A 13,858-nucleotide genomic window follows, 5' to 3' on the forward strand; every position below is an offset into this window, starting at 1 on the left:
GTTGATGATTATTCAAGATACACTTGGGTGCACTTCTTCAAGAGGAAGAGTGAGACCCAACAAACCGTCATTGACTTTGCAAACGAAGCTCAACGCCAACACAATGCAAAGATCTTGACAATAAGAAGTGACAATGGCACCGAGTTCAAGAACTACACCTTGGATGATGTTGTGGAGTTGACACGGCAGATGTCCTAGAGCAAGGACTTAGTCGTAGGGCCATCACACTAGGAAGCTTAAAGGGGTTAATCGGGACAAAGGACACGAGAGAGTTTTATACTAGTTCGGCCCTTTACGATGAAGGTAAAAGCCTAAGTCTAGTTGGGATTGGTATTGCTGAGGTTTCGACTTCCAAGAGGCTCAATTCGCCGGCTTGGTTATCGACTTGGTTGTTTCTTGCCCTAAACCGCCACCGGGTCGTCCCCTTATATACACGGGTTGACGCCAGGTGGCCTACAGAGTCCCGGCCGGCTCATAATCGTGTCCGGCTCGGTGACTTTCTTTACATGTCTTTCTGTACAAGTATTTCCTTACATGTGGCGGTTTACAATATCGGGCCTCAAACCGGCCCAGGCCTTTGGGCCTTCTATAAGACTTAATAAATTACAAACTTGGATGTTTACTGAACTTCTTGCGTAACCCGCCATTGAAGCTGACCCGGCCCCTCCTGGGCGGGTCTCAACTGATAGTAATATCCCCAACATTAGGCCCCAGGTTGACTTTGAACTTTGTTCTTTGTCAATCTTCAATACTTAGTCAGAATCCATCCTCTGTCTGAAAACTTCTGTAACCCGCCGTGACGTCATCTTTTGAAAACACAAAAAACCTTCATGATGTCATCTTACAACGGATCTTTCATTTTTTAATGCCTTCCGAGAATCGAGGCGTCTGTTCAGTTGGATAATTATTATTGGGTCTCCTTGATTTTCACGCCCGCCTGTTCGCATCTGCCCTTATAAATAGGCACGCGGCCGGTCCTTCCCATTCTCCTTTCTTCCTCATCTTCTTCCTCTCGCAACCTCCGTCACTGCTCGAGCTCCACCGCCGCCGCAACTCTCATCGTCGTTGTCAAGCTTGGCCGCTGCATTACCCTGAGTCCGACCAGAGGACGCGGCGACTCTTCGCAGCAGACCTGCATCTCATAAGTTTTCTTCCCTCACACACCCAGATCTGTTCTAGGTTTGCAAGTTCTTCAGTGTTCTTCACCTGTTTTCCATGGATCATCTGTAGATCTTCTCCGCAACTTCTTTTGATCCAAAGAAGAGATATAACTTGCGCGGTAGCTGTTTGGCATTCATTTTTGATATCAGTAGATCCCGTTTACCTGTATAGATGTTCTTTATAATCGTCGAACTCATCTGTACTAGGTTTTTAGGTCTAGAATATTTTCCTTTTTGAAACAGCCTTCTAATCTGAAATAATATCAATCACTTTGAGAAACTTGTTTGTCCCAACACTTAGCTGAATCCACTTTCTGAAAGAATCTATAGTCATGGCGCTTTACCGCACCGGCTCTCTTTTCCTTATATGTCATTAGCCCTTAGTGAAACTGCCATTACTTGTTTTATAACTGACCGTAGGCTGAGCCGGCATGTTGTTCTCTATTTTTTAGTTCTCTGTACATCATGCCGTCAAAGACACCCACCGTCTGTAACTGGGTCCCTTCGTCCATAACTGAGGAACGGTTAAAAGAGTTCTTCATCATTGGGTTTCTGCCTTCGAAGAATGTCATGTCTTATCGTGCTCCTGACCCGGAGGAAGAATGCCCCAATCCAAAAGACGGAGAAGTGATTGTCTTCACTGATCACATGAATCGTGGCTCTCACCGCCCGGTTCAAAATTCTTCAGAGAGGTCCTTCATTTTTTAAACTCCACCCTCAGGACCTTGGACCCAATTCCATTTTCAACATTTGCAACTTCCAAGTACTCTGTGAGGTGTATCTTCAGCAAGAGCCCACCGTAGAACTGTTTAGGGAGTACTTTTACCTAAACCGGCAGAATGAATGCACCAATGGTCCTAGCTCAGAACTTGGAGGCATCTCAATTCAGCGCCGCCAGGGTGTTGTTTTCCCACTTATCGTCTTACCAAGTCACCCAAAAGACTGGAACCAAACTTGGTTTTATTGTCAGGATATTTCTCCAGCAAACGAGAAGCCTCTGCCGGGTTACCGCCCCGGTCGTCTTGACTCCAAGTTCACCCTTCCGGATAAGCTTATCGTTGCTGAACGCAAGAGGCTACTTCCCTCCATCAGAAGAATCAATGCTTTGTTGGGCAATGGTTTAACCGGAGTAGATCTGACCCGCTGCTGGATCTCATGGCGGGTTATTCCATTAGGTCGTCGATCCAAACTGATGTATGAATATGACGGAAGCCCGGACAACTCTCTTCGTCACAGCTCAGTTGATCTCACCAAAGAAGATATTGTTTCGATGTCAACCCTTTTGGTAAATGGGAAGTACGAGGATTGCAGTATTGTTGGGCTGAGTCCCTTCTGCAAGATTAATCTGGCGCCAGAAGTAAGTACATTCTGATCTCTTTTTCTTCGTGTTTTGCCCAGCTATTAATACTTAATACTGATTTTTCTTCTTGTATTTACAGGCCAATTCTGACTTCTGGAAGGCGAAATATGACCACGGAGCTGCCAAGAAGGCGAAAGCCGCCGCTATGAACACCAAGAAGACAACCCGGAAATCAAAGAAGAAGAAGAAAACTACTGCTGAGGATTTAATGAAGCTTGATGACTCGTCTGACTCGGAGGTAGCCCTTGATTCCCTTGGCGAACTTTTTAACAATCTTATTGATACTGATCCTTACTAGGATGACACTGGGGCTAGCCAAGCCAGGGAAGCAGAGGTAACTATCATTTCCTCCGACTCAGAGCCCTTACCAAGACACAAAGTTCGACGAGTGATCCGTAAAGTAAGGTTTTCTAACCCCTTAGCTTACTTGGATCCCAACTTTCATTTGAAAAAGCAGCAGCATGAAAGCCGTCGTGAAGTTTAGATTGAAGATGAGCCGGCTGTCGTCCCTGAACAGACCCCTCGGAAACGTCCGAACGAGGTTTACTTATTACTGCCCTTAACTGGTTTTGATGAATCCTGCTCATTGTATTCCTTTTAACTCCTTTCTTTTACTTCCTCAAGAGGTGTCTCGCTCTTCGGGCGATTCATCACAAACACAATTTCCAACTTACAAGACTGCTCCTAGGTAATCAGAGATCCTTTTTTCTTCCGGGTTGATCAATTGTACCTTTGATGGTGATTGTCTGTAATATATATATATATATATATATATATATTTCTTTAGCGGTCAGGCTAAGTCCAAGAAAGCGGGGGTAACAAAACCAGCGGAAGACCCGCCAGTACTAGCATCTGACCCGGCTAGGCCGCCTTCTCCATTAACTGACGCCCCAGAAGACCCGCCAATTATCAGTGAAGCAAATCCTCTGGAGCCGTCTCTTGATAACACCACTATCAATCCTTCTACAACCGGACCGTCAAACGCAATCGACCCGCCATCTCCACATGCTCTAGATGTTCAAATTACTGGGAGTCGCTTTGTTGAGCTGGGGAATCCAACAGTGTTGGCTCGGTGCATAGCAAAGCAAGCAGCATTGGAACGACAGAAGGTTCGCTTTGATATCGCCAACTATGACCGTCTCAATGCCAATGATATCTTATCCGGCTATCTCAGCCATGTCCACTCCAGTCGTGAGTCTGAGATCGAGATGGTCAAGCAACTTCAGTTGAAGTATGAGGTATGTTACTTCCAGTTTACCAATATTCCTTCAGCCCCCAAGTCTTCAGCTTTATGAGAGAAACGGAATAACCTGTAGACTTAAAATATAGGTCGAGACTTTTACCTCTGAATCATTGCCTGATAGAAACAAAACTTGACCCATAGTCCCCAAGGACCGGTTTATTTTGAGCATTAATGAATCGGTACTTTTAGAATGAAAACCACCTTCAAAATACTTAACACTCCGGTTTAAACTTGAAAAACTTGCTGAACTGCGTGCATTAGCCCCCAAGTGCCAAGTGCTGTTACTTTGTAAAGGACTTGGGACTTCAAATATGTTGGTAGAGTCATAAAAATTTGATTTGACATACATTAGCCCCCAAGTGTCAAGTGGTTTATTCATAAAGTACTTGAGACTTGAGTCTTGAAATTGGATACTGGAATTTGAAACCAAATCCTGATTTATCTGAATGTTTTCACAGAATGCATTGTCTGAACTCAACTCCCAATTGATTGATACAAAGACCCGGCTAGCGAACCAGGAATCAGAAATTAAGTCTTCCACCTCCCAACTGCAAATAAGCCTTTCTGAAACGGAGAAGTTGAAGACCGACTTTGCTGTCAAAGAGAAAACATGGGCAGATGAGAAGATACTTCTGACCCGGCGAGCCGAGACAGCTCTGAAGGAAATTTCAACCGAACTAAACGGTTTAAAAGGTCGGGTGTCTCAGATGGTCACTGTTATCTTTGGTAAGCTTCCTGATTTGTTCTTTCATATGTGTTTCTTGTCAAACCGGAATATGATTCGTCAACTGACTGTGAAAAATGCATGTAGGTCTGCGAAGTAAGAATCTAAACCAAGACATGTTGATTAAGATGAAAGCCGTGTACACTTTAACTGCACAATTGTATATCGGCGCACAACGAGCTCTGGCTGCCATCTCTCCTACTAATCAAGGGTCTAACCGGATCAGTGACGTCTTGAAGAAGCTGTCCATTCTCCCTGCCAGATTCCAAGAGGTGAAACGCTCCTGCGCGCGAGCCGGAGCATTGACTTACCTAAGCCGCTCCAAGGCTTGGGTACCAGATCTAGACCCGGCAGACGTGGCAAGGGGTTATCCTACCGTGAAGGAGGATGGGTCTCCTTTTGATCAGGATGACTTTATAGCTTGCGTCCGTGAAGTCCGGCCTCAGGCGACTAGCCTTGGAGATGATACCAATGTGGACAAGTATCAACCGGGTTTTGATAATGAGAATAAGAAGATGGCCCCTCCTTCCTATAAAGTAACCGACGTGATCCCACCGGTGAGAGAAGACACATTTGCCCGGGAGGTTGATCCGGTTGGCCTGATTGATGACGAATCTGAATTTCTCGCCATGAACGGCTATGACTGGTCAAAACCCAACTTCCGGCAGATTCAAGATGTTGAGCCGGTGAGGGAAGGACAATGATCATCTTCATGGGCTTTATAAAGCCTTGTAATAGCTTAGCTGCTAAAAACACCGTATGTTTGCTTATGCCATCGCGCATAAAACACTTCTATGTGAATCTATGCTTCCGGGTGCCAATGTTTTAATGCTTTTCTTATGCCTCGTTTAATGCTTGTCTCTGCAATGTTTAAACTCTGTTCATGTGAACACAAGGAAAAAAGAAAGACCTGGCAAGGCGGTTTAGAAACAACTGGGTTTAAACACCTCTTTTACAACTCATATCTCCACCTCAAAGAACAGAGACAAATATAAATAAAGGATAAGGTTTAATACTAACTCTTAAATTAACGTAGCCGGTAAGCGCGTATAAATAAGAATTATACCTTGTCCTTGTTGATTCTTAGGCCGTTGGCTCAAATAACCCGGGTGACGAACTTGATAATTCAATATGTATGAAAGTTAATAATCCTTGAATATTCAATAATCATATCGCAGTTGCTCGTACCTTTAGATCCTTAGACCACCGGTTTGAACAACCCGGGCGGCTGTGCTGTCTAATAATTGAGCTGGCGAACAAAACCAGGCTAACTCATTTGTAATATTGAAACAGCAAAAACTCAAAGGCAAGCAACAAACATAATTTTAACTCTGTATTCAAAAGATTGGGGGTTTCTGATTCGAATACGATTAGTAAACCGGACCAAAAGGGTTAAGCTAAGGTTCGAATACGACCATATAGCCCCCAGTGGCTTTGGCATTGCGCCGATCAAGAGGGTACCGACAGCTATGTTCTCTTTGGTTCGAATATGACCTGTGTTTGAACAGGAAGCCCCCAAATGACCTTGAGAGGTTTTTAACGACCCTGATCGAATACGATCCAAGTCGGCTCAAAAGGGGTTAAGCTATGATTCGGATACGATCAAGAAGCCCCCAAGTGAGTTTGGCCTTGAGCCGATCAAGAAGGTTACGACAGCTATGTTCTCTTTGGTTCGCATACGACCTATGCTTGAACAGGAAGCCCCCAAGTGACCATAAGATTTACAGCTAGATTCGGATACGATCATAAGTCGGACTAGAAAAGGTTAAACTTGATTCAAATATGATCAGCTCCTTAATAGTCATTTGTGAAAAAATAATAAAAATGCATAATCTTTGAAAAGAAAAGAGACCGATGGTCTTACTTTATTGCTTATCATCGTATATACAACGTGAACGTATGTACATGATGAGAGCCGGTGGCTCAGGTATAATATGGCCGAAGTTGAGCAATGTTCCACGGCCGGCGGGTCTCCTCTTCTGACTTACGTGAGTCTATGTGCTCTCAGACGTCAATGAGGTAGTAAGACCCGTTGTTTAAATTTTTGCTGACCACAAAGGGTCCTTCCCAAGGTGGGGATAACTTGTGTGCATCTGAAAGATCTTGGATGAGCCGGAGCACCAAGTCGCCTTCCTAAAAAGTCCCGGTCTTAACCCGGCGGCTGTGATAACGACGCAGGTCCTGTTGATAGATTGCTGACCGTGCTGCTGCTACGTCTCTTTCTTCATCCAATAATTCAAGCGTCCTGTCTGACTTTTTCATTGTTAGCTTCAACATAAGCCGCCACGTGGGGCGAGTCATGACGGATGTCATTGGGCAATACTGCTTCTGCCCCATAAACCATGAAGAAGGGTGTGTAACCCGTAGACCTGTTGGGTGTAGTATTGATGCTCCATAACACTGAAGGCAACTCCTCTACCCAACAAGCCGGCGTTCGTTGTAAAGGAACCATAAGACGGGGTTTTAGCCCTTTCAGAATTTCCTGATTGGCTCTCTCAGCTTGACCATTGGATTGAGGATGAGCTACAGAAGAAACATCAAGCCGGATGCGCTCTCGCTGACAAAACTCTTCCATAGCCCCTTGGGACAGATTAGTGCTATTTTCTGTGATAATACTGTGTGGAAAACCGAAACGGAAGATTATTTTCTTCATGAACTGAACCGCCGTGGCTGCATCACACTTACTCACAGGCTCCGCCTCAACCCATTTAGTGAACTTATTAACAGCCACCAGGAGATGTGTCTTCTTGTCTTTAGACCTTTTGAAAGGTCCCACCATGTCAAGCCCCCAGACTGCAAACGGCCAAGTGATTGGAATCATCCGGAGCTCTTGTGCCGGCACATGCGCTCGTCGTGCAAATTTCTGACACCCATCACATCTACTGACCAAATCTTCTGCATCAGCGTGAGCCGTCAACCAGTAAAAACCGTGATGAAACGCCTTGGCCACTAAAGATTTTGACCCGGCGTGATGACCACAATCGCCTTCATGGATCTCACGAAGGATTTCTTGACCTTCTTCGGGGGAAACACACCGTTGAAATGCTCCGGAAACACTGCGATGAAATAACTCTCCATCTGAAATTGTCATGGACTTAGACCGCCGGGTTATCTGTCGAGCCAGAGTCTCATCTGCTAGCAATTCTCCCCGGGTCATGTAAACCAAGAACGGCACCGTCCAATCGGGGATGACATGAAGAGCCGCCACCAACTGCGCCTCCGGGTCAGGAACAGCTAAATCTTCTTCTATGGGCAACTTGACAGAGGGGTTATGCAAAACATCTAAAAAGGTATTGGGTGGTACCGGCTTACATTGAGACCCCAGCCGGCTCAAAGCATCAGCTGCTTCGTTCTTTCGACGGTCAATGTGTTCCACCTGATAACCTTTAAAATACCCTGCAATAGCATCGACCTCTCGGCGATAAGCCGCCATGAGAGGGTCTTTGGAATCCCACTTGCCAGACACCTGCTGAGCCACTAGATCTGAATCACCAAGACATCTGACCCGGCTCAAGCTCATCTTCTTTGCCACTCGAAGACCATGGAGCAATGCTTCATACTCTGCTGCGTTGTTAGTGCACGGAAACATCAATCGTAACACATAACAAAATTTATCACCTCATGGGGAAGTTAATACAACTCCAGCCCCCGAGCCCTCCAATTGCCTGGACCCATCAAAATGAATAGTCCAATATGTGTTGTCCGGCTTTTCTTCTGGCATCTGCATCTCTGTCCAGTCATTGATGAAGTCAACCAGGGCTTGAGACTTAATCGCAGTGCGTGGAACATACTTCAGCCCATGAGACCCAAGCTCAATTGCCCACTTGGCCACTCGCCCTGTAGCTTCTCTGTTTTGAATAATGTCTCCCAAAGGAGCAGAGCTAACCACAGTGATTGGATGTCCCTGAAAGTAATGCTTAAGCTTCCAGCTTTCCATGAACACCCCATAAACAAGCTTCTGCCAATATGGATATCGTTGCTTAGACTCAATTAGCACTTCACTGACATAATAAACCGGCCATTGAACCGGGTGCTCTTTGCCAGCCTCCTTGCGCTCTACCACCATAGCCACACTAACAGCTCGTGAGTTGGCAGCTACGTATAACAATAGAGGCTCTTTCTCAACGGGAGCAGCTAGGACCGACGGCTCAGCCAATTGTGCCTTCAGATCCTCAAAAGCGGCATTCGCAGCATCGCTCCAAATAAACACATCTGTTTTCTTCATCAACTGATACAGAGGCATGGCCTTTTCCCCTAACCGGCTTATGAACCGGCTAAAAGCAGCCACACGACCCGCCACTCATTGAACATCATTGACGCAGGTTGGTTTGGCCAGGGATGTAATTGCCTTGATCTTCTCCGGGTTAGCTTCAATACCTCGGTTAGACACCAGAAAACACAAAAGCTTGCCGGCTGGCACTCCAAAAACACACTTGGCCGGGTTAAGCATCATCTTGTAAATCTGAACATTATCAAAAGTCTCTTTCAAGTCTGTGACCAAGGTTTCCTCTTCCCTGTACTTCACTACTATATCATCCACATAGGCATGAACATTGCACCCAATTTGATCATGAAGACAATTCTGCACACACCGTTGGTAAGTCGCCTGAGCACTCTTGAGCCCAAAAGGCATAGACACATAGCAGAAAGCCCCAAAAGGAGTTATAAACGATGTCTTCTCTTGATCCTTGACTGCCATCGTAATCTGATGATACCCGGAGTAAGCATCTAAGAAACTCAACCGTGCACAAACCGCCGTAGCATCAATGATCTGATCAATGCGGGGAAGAGCAAAAGGATCAGCCGGACAGGCTTTGTTTAAATCTGTGTAATCCACACACATACGCCAGGTGTCATTCTTTTTTAGCACGAGCACCAGGTTAGATAACCATTCTGGGTGGAAGACCTCCACAATGAACCCGGCCGCCAAGAGCCGAGCCACCTCTTCTCCAATGGCCTTGCGCCTTTCTTCATTGAACCGGCGAAGAAACTATCTGACAGGTTTGAACTTTGGATCAATATTAAGAGTGTGCTCAGCGAGTTCCCTCGGGACACCCGGCATGTCTGAAGGTTTCCATGCAAAGATGTCTCGGTTCTCATGGATGAACTCGATGAGCACGCTTTCCTATTTCGGATCCAAGTTTGCACTAATAATGAATTGTTTGGATGAATCGCCAGGCACAAAGTCAAACATCTTAGTGTCATCAGCCGATTTGAACTTTAACTCCGGCTCATGCTCTGTTGTTGGTTTCTTTAATGATGTCATGTCCGCCGGGTCAACATGATCCTTGTAGAATTTCAACTCCTCTGTTGCACAAACAGATTCAGCATAAGCAGCATCCCCCTCTTCACATTCCAAGGCTATCTTCCGGCTTCCATGGACTGTAATGGTGCCCTTGTGACCCGTCATCTTGAGCTGCAAATATACGTAACACAGCCGAGCCATGAACTTGGCATAAGCCGGCCGCCCAAACAAAGCATGATATGGGCTCTTGATTTTAACCACCTCAAAGGTTAATTTTTCTGCTCTGGAGTCATACTCATCTCCAAAAGCTACTTCCAGCTCGATCTTACCAACTGGGTATGCTGACTTACCAGGCACCACACCATGAAAAACAGTGTTGGATTGTTTAAGATTTTTATCCGTCAATCCCATCCGGCGAAACGTCTCATAGTAAAGGATGTTGATGCTGCTGCCTCCATCCATGAGTACCTTAGTAAATTTGTATCCACCAACCTGAGGTGCCACTACTAACGCCAAGTGACTCGGATTATCAACCCGGGGCGGGTGGTCCTGTCTACTCCATACAATGGGCTGCTCCGACCAACGTAAGTAACGTGGAACTGCCGGCTCAATAGCATTAACGGCCCTCATGTGGAGCTTCTGGTCTCTCTTACATAAACTGGTAGTAAAGACATGATACTATCCGCTACTCAACTGCTTCAGGTTGCTCTGATAGCCGGATTGCTGCTGTTGTTGATTCCCTTGGCCGTGTTGCTGATTATATCCCCCCTGGTGACCAGGATGACCATGAAAACCTCCTCCGCTTGAACCAGCGCCCGGGCCCTAAAAGCCGCCTGAACCACCACCCAGACCGTGACCCCCATCAAATGCGTTTGAATTTTTAAATGCCTTCATGATCGTACAATCCTTCCACAAGTGGGTAGCTAGCTTCTCCCTGGTGCCGTGTCTGGGACAAGGTTCATTCAACAGCTGTTCAAGGGTGGGGCCTGACCCGCCTGATCGAGGGGGCTGTCTGCCCTTGCGCCATTGATTACCACCCTGTGCATTAGTATTAGCAACAAACTCATCAGCCTTACGCTTATTACCTCCTTGATTTGCCGGGTTATGCTGGTGACCCTTGCCATTGTCGTTCTTCTTTCCCTTTGTTGCCTTTTCTTCATCAGACACCGGGTCTTTGGTGGTATCAGAATCGACATACTTGACAAGAGCCGCCATCAACGTTCCCATGTCATTACAGTCTCGTTTAAGTCGCCCCAACTTCTGCTTCAGAGGTTCAAAACGGCAATTCTTCTCCAACATCAAAACTACTGAGCCGGCATCCATCTTATCAGATGAATGTATTATTTCCTTGACCTGGCACACCCAATGGGTTGTAGATTCTCCATCCTCTTGCTTGCAATTGGTCAGATCCACAATCGACATTGGCTGCTTACACGTGTCTTTAAAGTTCTGGATGAACCATGCCTTCAACTCTGCCCATGAGCCGATGGAATTGGGTGGTAATCCTTTCAACCAGGTCCGAGTCGTTCCATCCAACATCATGGTAAAATATTTGGCCATTGTAGCATCACTAACCTCCAACAGCTCCATAGCCATCTCATAACTCTCAATCCAAGCCCCTGGCTGTAAGTCAGCCGTGTAGTTAGGCACCTTACGAGGTCCCTTGAAATCCTTGGGCAATCGCTCATTGCGTATGGCTGGGACCAGGCAAGGTACGCCTCCGGTTCTTGTAGCCACTCCTGCCTCAACCGAGGTTGCTGGATAAGCCGGAAAGGCTTGGTGAGCCGCCTGCTCTGCTGCTATCTGAGCCGCCCTTTCCGCCTCTTGACGAATCCTCTCCTGATCCGCCAAGTTAAGAGCTCCAGCCCGCACCGGCTCATACCTATATGGCCGATTGTGACGTTGAGCATTACTTGACATTTCTGCAGATTCCATGTGCCTACTGTCACTCGGGCTCCGGCTTGGGCGAGGAGTTGAGTGAATCCTATCTCGACTGTAGGAGTATGCATCCTACTGGGCCAAAGCTGTCTGAAGTAGTTCTCTTACCCTCCGGGTTTCAATTGCTGCTGGTGAGTCGCCTTCCATCGGGAGAGCTGCCAATCAAGCCGACGCCGCAATGAGGTTCTCCATGGGGTTGGAAAAGTGACCCAGGGGTGTTGACATATAATGAGGAGGAGCTGTACTCATGCACGGCGGCTCCATGGTGCGTGGCTGAACTGGTGCACTGGGCATCTCGACACGGTTTGCCTCCGGCGGGTTGCCCCCTCCAACTCCGGGTGTATGGAACAGATTCCTCGGATCCAGTGTTAGAGCCAGACGCGACTGAGTTTTCTGACGCCTCCTCCTCATGACTTCATTTGATGCATTAAGATCCATGGAGAGCCGGAAGGTTTCTGCTTGAAGCTGCTGAGCACGAGCATCCAAAGCTGCTCGTTCTGCTGCCATCCGGGTTTCCTCCGCGGCCAAATTTTCCTTAGCTTGCACCATCTCCTCCCGCACGCGTGCCACTTCCGCGTCATGCTGGGCTTTATCCGTCGGCTCTACCACAGCGGTTAACAGAGTCGTCAATTTATCCATGAGGTCCATGAGAACCTGAGTCAGGGGGCGCGCGGGGTCTCCTAACCCGGCAGCTGCCGACCCGGTGGCTGCTGTTGTCGCTGCGGTGGAGTTCTGCCCGGGCTGCGTCCCTGCCATGAAGACTCCGGCCCAATTTGGCGGCTCAAGGGGGTCCGGAATACTACTGCCATCGGAACAGCCCCCGAGCAAGCCGTCTTGCAGTTGGTACAATGAGTCTTTCTCCCCTGTTGATGATGCCATATCAGAGCAGATGGCCGTCTCCCTGCCTTCCATTGATCCTTCGGAGTATTCACCGCCATGGATGCAGCCTACGAAGGCATGCTTCACGACAGATTGAACATAGGTGGACCCGGCGCGCTGAGCCATTTCGATGAGGTCGGTGTGGACATCCGGCTCAGGCTCTGACCCGCCGATCCGGCCAATGAAGACATGAATTCCGCCGAAGGGGACCCGGTACCCGTACTCGATTGAGCCGGCCTCGGGGCCCCAGCCTTCGTCGTCGATGTAGATCTTGACGCGATGACTCTTGGTCATCCGGCCCACAGCGTATCCCTTGAGCCCTTCGAAGTTGCCCTTAAAGAACTCAAATCCATCGTGCGCTGGCCCCACGGTGGGCGCCAACTGTCGTGGAGTTGACACAGCAGATGTCCTAGAGCAAGGACTTAGTCGTAGGGCCATCGCACTAGGAAGCTTAAAGGGGTTAATCGGGACAAAGGACACGAGAGAGTTTTATACTAGTTCGGCCCCTTACGATGAAGGTAAAAGCCTACGTCTAGTTGGGATTGGTATTGCTGAGGTTTCGACTTCCAAGAGGCTTAATTCGCTGGCTTGGTTATCGACTTGGTTGTTTCTTACCCTAAACCGCCACCGGGTCGTCCCCTTATATACACGGGTTGACGCCAGGTGGCCTACAGAGTCCCGGCCGGCTCATAATCGTGTCCGGCTCGGTGACTTTCTTTACATGTCTTTCTATACAAGTATTTCCCTACATGTGGCGGTTTACAATATCGGGCCTCAAACCGGCCCCGGGCCTTTGGGCCTTCTATAAGACTTAATAAATTACAAACTTGGATGCTTACTGAACTTCTTGCGTAACCCGCCATTGAAGCTGACCCGACCCCTCCTGGGCGGGTCTCAACTAATAGTAATATCCCCAATAGATGAGTTTCTTAGTGATGAGGGGATCAAGCATCAATATTCCATACCTTACACCCCTCAACAAAATGGTGTAGCGGAAAGGAAGAATCGGACGTTGATGGATGCGGCAAGAACCATGATGGCGGAGTTCAAGTCTCCATACAACTTTTGGGTCGAAGCCATCAACACCGCGTGTCATGCATCCAATCGGCTCTATCTCCGCAAAGGCTTGAACAAGACTCCATATGAGATACTCACCGGTAACAAGCCCAACCTCAAGTACTTTCGTGTGTTCGGGTGTAAGTGTTTCATTCTCAAGAAAGGTGCCCGTTTGTCTAAATTTGAGGCTAGAGCTCAAGAGGGCATATTTGTTGGTTATGCTACAAACTCTCATGCTTACCATGTCCTCAAT

This window comes from Triticum urartu, chromosome 7A (assembly GCF_056163025.1).
Source record: "Triticum urartu cultivar PI428250 chromosome 7A, HENAU_Tu73, whole genome shotgun sequence".
Taxonomy (NCBI): Eukaryota; Viridiplantae; Streptophyta; class Magnoliopsida; order Poales; family Poaceae; genus Triticum; species Triticum urartu.